Source organism: Sinocyclocheilus anshuiensis, unplaced genomic scaffold (assembly GCF_001515605.1).
Source record: "Sinocyclocheilus anshuiensis isolate Anshui unplaced genomic scaffold, SAMN03320099.WGS_v1.1 scaffold62, whole genome shotgun sequence".
In the NCBI taxonomy this organism is placed as follows: domain Eukaryota; kingdom Metazoa; phylum Chordata; class Actinopteri; order Cypriniformes; family Cyprinidae; genus Sinocyclocheilus; species Sinocyclocheilus anshuiensis.
In genome coordinates this window covers 729,880-734,962 of record NW_015544180.1, presented here as the reverse complement: position 1 = coordinate 734,962, position 5,083 = coordinate 729,880, and the positions used below count along the sequence as shown (strand labels likewise).

Below are 5,083 nucleotides of genomic sequence, written 5' to 3'. Positions count from 1 at the left end.
GAGAGTGAGAGTGAGAGTGAGAGTGAGAGTGAGTGTGAGAGTGAGTGAGTGAATGTGAGTGTGAGAGTGAGAGTGAGTGTGAGAGTGAGTGTGAGTGTGAGAGTGAGAGTGAGAGTGAGAGTGAGAGTGAGAGTGAGAGTGAGAGTGAGAGTGAGAGTGAGAGTGAGAGTGAGAGTGAGAGTGAGAGTGAGAGTGAGAGTGAGAGTGAGAGTGAGAGTGAGAGTGAGAGTGAGAGTGAGAGTGAGAGTGAGAGTGAGAGTGAGAGTGAGAGTGAGAGTGAGAGTGAGAGTGAGAGTGAGAGTGAGAGTGAGAGTGAGAGTGAGAGTGAGAGTGAGAGTGAGAGTGAGAGTGAGAGTGAGAGTGAGAGTGAGAGTGAGAGTGAGAGTGAGAGTGAGAGTGAGAGTGAGAGTGAGAGTGAGAGTGAGAGTGAGAGTGAGAGTGAGAGTGAGAGTGAGAGTGAGAGTGAGAGTGAGAGTGAGAGTGAGAGTGAGAGTGAGAGTGAGAGTGAGAGTGAGAGTGAGAGTGAGAGTGAGAGTGAGAGTGAGAGTGAGAGTGAGAGTGAGAGTGAGAGTGAGAGTGAGAGTGAGAGTGAGAGTGAGAGTGAGAGTGAGAGTGAGAGTGAGAGTGAGAGTGAGAGTGAGAGTGAGAGTGAGAGTGAGAGTGAGAGTGAGAGTGAGAGTGAGAGTGAGAGTGAGAGTGAGAGTGAGAGTGAGAGTGAGAGTGAGAGTGAGAGTGAGAGTGAGAGTGAGAGTGAGAGTGAGAGTGAGAGTGAGAGTGAGAGTGAGAGTGAGAGTGAGAGTGAGAGTGAGAGTGAGAGTGAGAGTGAGAGTGAGAGTGAGAGTGAGAGTGAGAGTGAGAGTGAGAGTGAGAGTGAGAGTGAGAGTGAGAGTGAGAGTGAGAGTGAGAGTGAGAGTGAGAGTGAGAGTGAGAGTGAGAGTGAGAGTGAGAGTGAGAGTGAGAGTGAGAGTGAGAGTGAGAGTGAGAGTGAGAGTGAGAGTGAGAGTGAGAGTGAGAGTGAGAGTGAGAGTGAGAGTGAGAGTGAGAGTGAGAGTGAGAGTGAGAGTGAGAGTGAGAGTGAGAGTGAGAGTGAGAGTGAGAGTGAGAGTGAGAGTGAGAGTGAGAGTGAGAGTGAGAGTGAGAGTGAGAGTGAGAGTGAGAGTGAGAGTGAGAGTGAGAGTGAGAGTGAGAGTGAGAGTGAGAGTGAGAGTGAGAGTGAGAGTGAGAGTGAGAGTGAGAGTGAGAGTGAGAGTGAGAGTGAGAGTGAGAGTGAGAGTGAGAGTGAGAGTGAGAGTGAGAGTGAGAGTGAGAGTGAGAGTGAGAGTGAGAGTGAGAGTGAGAGTGAGAGTGAGAGTGAGAGTGAGAGTGAGAGTGAGAGTGAGAGTGAGAGTGAGAGTGAGAGTGAGAGTGAGAGTGAGAGTGAGAGTGAGAGTGAGAGTGAGAGTGAGAGTGAGAGTGAGAGTGAGAGTGAGAGTGAGAGTGAGAGTGAGAGTGAGAGTGAGAGTGAGAGTGAGAGTGAGAGTGAGAGTGAGAGTGAGAGTGAGAGTGAGAGTGAGAGTGAGAGTGAGAGTGAGAGTGAGAGTGAGAGTGAGAGTGAGAGTGAGAGTGAGAGTGAGAGTGAGAGTGAGAGTGAGAGTGAGAGTGAGAGTGAGAGTGAGAGTGAGAGTGAGAGTGAGAGTGAGAGTGAGAGTGAGAGTGAGAGTGAGAGTGAGAGTGAGAGTGAGAGTGAGAGTGAGAGTGAGAGTGAGAGTGAGAGTGAGAGTGAGAGTGAGAGTGAGAGTGAGAGTGAGAGTGAGAGTGAGAGTGAGAGTGAGAGTGAGAGTGAGAGTGAGAGTGAGAGTGAGAGTGAGAGTGAGAGTGAGAGTGAGAGTGAGAGTGAGAGTGAGAGTGAGAGTGAGAGTGAGAGTGAGAGTGAGAGTGAGAGTGAGAGTGAGAGTGAGAGTGAGAGTGAGAGTGAGAGTGAGAGTGAGAGTGAGAGTGAGAGTGAGAGTGAGAGTGAGAGTGAGAGTGAGAGTGAGAGTGAGAGTGAGAGTGAGAGTGAGAGTGAGAGTGAGAGTGAGAGTGAGAGTGAGAGTGAGAGTGAGAGTGAGAGTGAGAGTGAGAGTGAGAGTGAGAGTGAGAGTGAGAGTGAGAGTGAGAGTGAGAGTGAGAGTGAGAGTGAGAGTGAGAGTGAGAGTGAGAGTGAGAGTGAGAGTGAGAGTGAGAGTGAGAGTGAGAGTGAGAGTGAGAGTGAGAGTGAGAGTGAGAGTGAGAGTGAGAGTGAGAGTGAGAGTGAGAGTGAGAGTGAGAGTGAGAGTGAGAGTGAGAGTGAGAGTGAGAGTGAGAGTGAGAGTGAGAGTGAGAGTGAGAGTGAGAGTGAGAGTGAGAGTGAGAGTGAGAGTGAGAGTGAGAGTGAGAGTGAGAGTGAGAGTGAGAGTGAGAGTGAGAGTGAGAGTGAGAGTGAGAGTGAGAGTGAGAGTGAGAGTGAGAGTGAGAGTGAGAGTGAGAGTGAGAGTGAGAGTGAGAGTGAGAGTGAGAGTGAGAGTGAGAGTGAGAGTGAGAGTGAGAGTGAGAGTGAGAGTGAGAGTGAGAGTGAGAGTGAGAGTGAGAGTGAGAGTGAGAGTGAGAGTGAGAGTGAGAGTGAGAGTGAGAGTGAGAGTGAGAGTGAGAGTGAGAGTGAGAGTGAGAGTGAGAGTGAGAGTGAGAGTGAGAGTGAGTGTGAGAGTGAGTGAGCGTGAGTGAGCGTGAGTGTGAGTGTGAGTGAGTGAATGTGAGAGTGAGTGAGAGTGAGTGAGAGTGAGTGTGAGAGTGAGTGAGCGTGAGTGAGCGTGAGTGTGAGTGTGAGTGAGTGAGTGTGAGTGAGTGAGTGAGTGAGTGAGTGAGTGAGTGAGTGAGTGAGTGAGTGAGTGAGTGAGTGAGTGAGTGAGTGAGTGAGTGAGTGAGTGAGTGAGTGAGTGAGTGAGTGAGTGAGTGAGTGAGTGAGTGAGTGAGTGAGTGAGTGAGTGAGTGAGTGAGTGAGTGAGTGAGTGAGTGAGTGAGTGAGTGAGTGAGTGAGTGAGTGAGTGAGTGAGTGAGTGAGTGAGTGAGTGAGTGAGTGAGTGAGTGAGTGAGTGAGTGAGTGAGTGAGTGAGTGAGTGAGTGAGTGAGTGAGTGAGTGAGTGAGTGAGTGAGTGAGTGAGTGAGTGAGTGAGTGAGTGAGTGAGTGAGTGAGTGAGTGAGTGAGTGAGTGAGTGAGTGAGTGAGTGAGTGAGTGAGTGAGTGAGTGAGTGAGTGAGTGAGTGAGTGAGTGAGTGAGTGAGTGAGTGAGTGAGTGAGTGAGTGAGTGAGTGAGTGAGTGAGTGAGTGAGTGAGTGAGTGAGTGAGTGAGTGAGTGAGTGAGTGAGTGAGTGAGTGAGTGAGTGAGTGAGTGAGTGAGTGAGTGAGTGAGTGAGTGAGTGAGTGAGTGAGTGAGTGAGTGAGTGAGTGAGTGTGAGTGTGAGAGTGAGTGTGAGAGTGTGAGAGTGTGAGTGAGTGAGAGCGAGTGAGCGAGCGAGTGCGGCTGTTGGTTTGTACCCCACCCAGCTAACAGTGTTATTTGAGACACACATCCAGTCACTTAACAGCAGTACTGTGAGCCAAATACAGTTACAATAATAAAACCACTCTGAGCTTCAGTCACAGTATATTGTAGAGAAATAGAACTGGTCATTATTAGGTCAATTTGATAGACCTGTTATAGAATGATATATATATATATATTATTTAATTTTTTTATATATATAATTTTCTGTCTGTCCTGAAAGTCTCTGGACTTATAATACATATAACATTATAAAGACTTATTTTTATTTATGCACTTCCTGTCATGTCTTGAATGTCTCTGGCCTTTGTTCATGATTAATAATGGCAAACTTTTATTTATTTTGAAAATATTTCAAATAAATAAACATGTTTATGCTATAAGTATTTTCTATTTATTTATTTAGATTAATAGATAAAGTAAACAATCTTACAATATATTTATTTATAATAAAGATTTAATTTTATGTATTTTTTGTCTTGAATCAATTGACTTTATAGTACTTCATCTTTTCATCAAAATTAATAAAAAATAAAAATGTGAATGATTATGCAAACAATATTTCATCAAAATAAATAAATTAACAAAAAAAGCTTGATTATAAATAAATGTGTATTTTCTGTCGGTCCTGAATTTATCAGGCATTAAAGTTCATGATAAAATCATTGCACAGAAAAAAAATCAAATAAACAAACAAATAAAACTGTTTATGCTAAAAAAATATTTATTCTACATTTCAATATTTAATTTAGATATAAGTTTGCAGAAAAAAAGTCTTAAAAAAATGTGTAATAAAGATTTAATTATGTATTTTCTGTCTCGAATTTCTCTGGATTTATTGTACTTGATTTATCATTGCTCACATGATTTTATTTATCTATTTTTTATTAATTTTGATGAAATGTTGCAGAAAATAATGTTTCATCAGAATTAACAAGTGAACACAAAAATCTAAAGAAATGATAAATAAATTTGTCTTGAATTTGTCAGGCATTACAAATATTTTAGGCAAATATTTCAAATAAATGAAAAATGTTTATGCTACGAATAAACTTATTTATTTTGATGAAAGGTTGAAGGAAACAATCTTACAAAATAAATACATTTTTAATAAAGATTTAATTATGCATTTTCTGTCTTTCTAGAATCTGTCTGGCTTTATAGTACTTGATTAATCATTGTACACATGATTTTTCTATTTATTTATTTTGATGAAAAGTTAAAGAAAACAATATTTCAAATTTATTCATAATAAAGATTTTTTTAATTCATCGTGTTTTCCGTCAGTCTTGAATTTGTCTGGCATTACAGTGAATTGTTGACAGTAACACCAGGAATGTGCATTAAGTCCATAAGGTTCATATTGACTAAGTTCATAACATACATGAATGGGTGTGTCAGTGAACTACACTGAATGACCTACATTCACACCACACTCATTAACCTCGGGTTTTATCCGAGGGGTGGGTGTGTGTGTCTGTGTGTGTCTGTCTGTGTGTGTCTGTCTGTGTGTGTCTGTCTGTGTGTGTGTGTCTGTGTGTGTGTGTC

The 5,083-nt window shown here is 42.9% G+C and overlaps 1 protein-coding gene across 2 annotated transcripts in view; it reads right to left on the bottom strand.

Moving 5' to 3' along the window:
* The window catches only part of LOC107696352 (hematological and neurological expressed 1 protein-like), a 20,545-nt gene that overhangs the window by 6,431 nt on the left and 9,031 nt on the right, over positions 1 to 5,083 (bottom strand). The window lies entirely within an intron of this gene.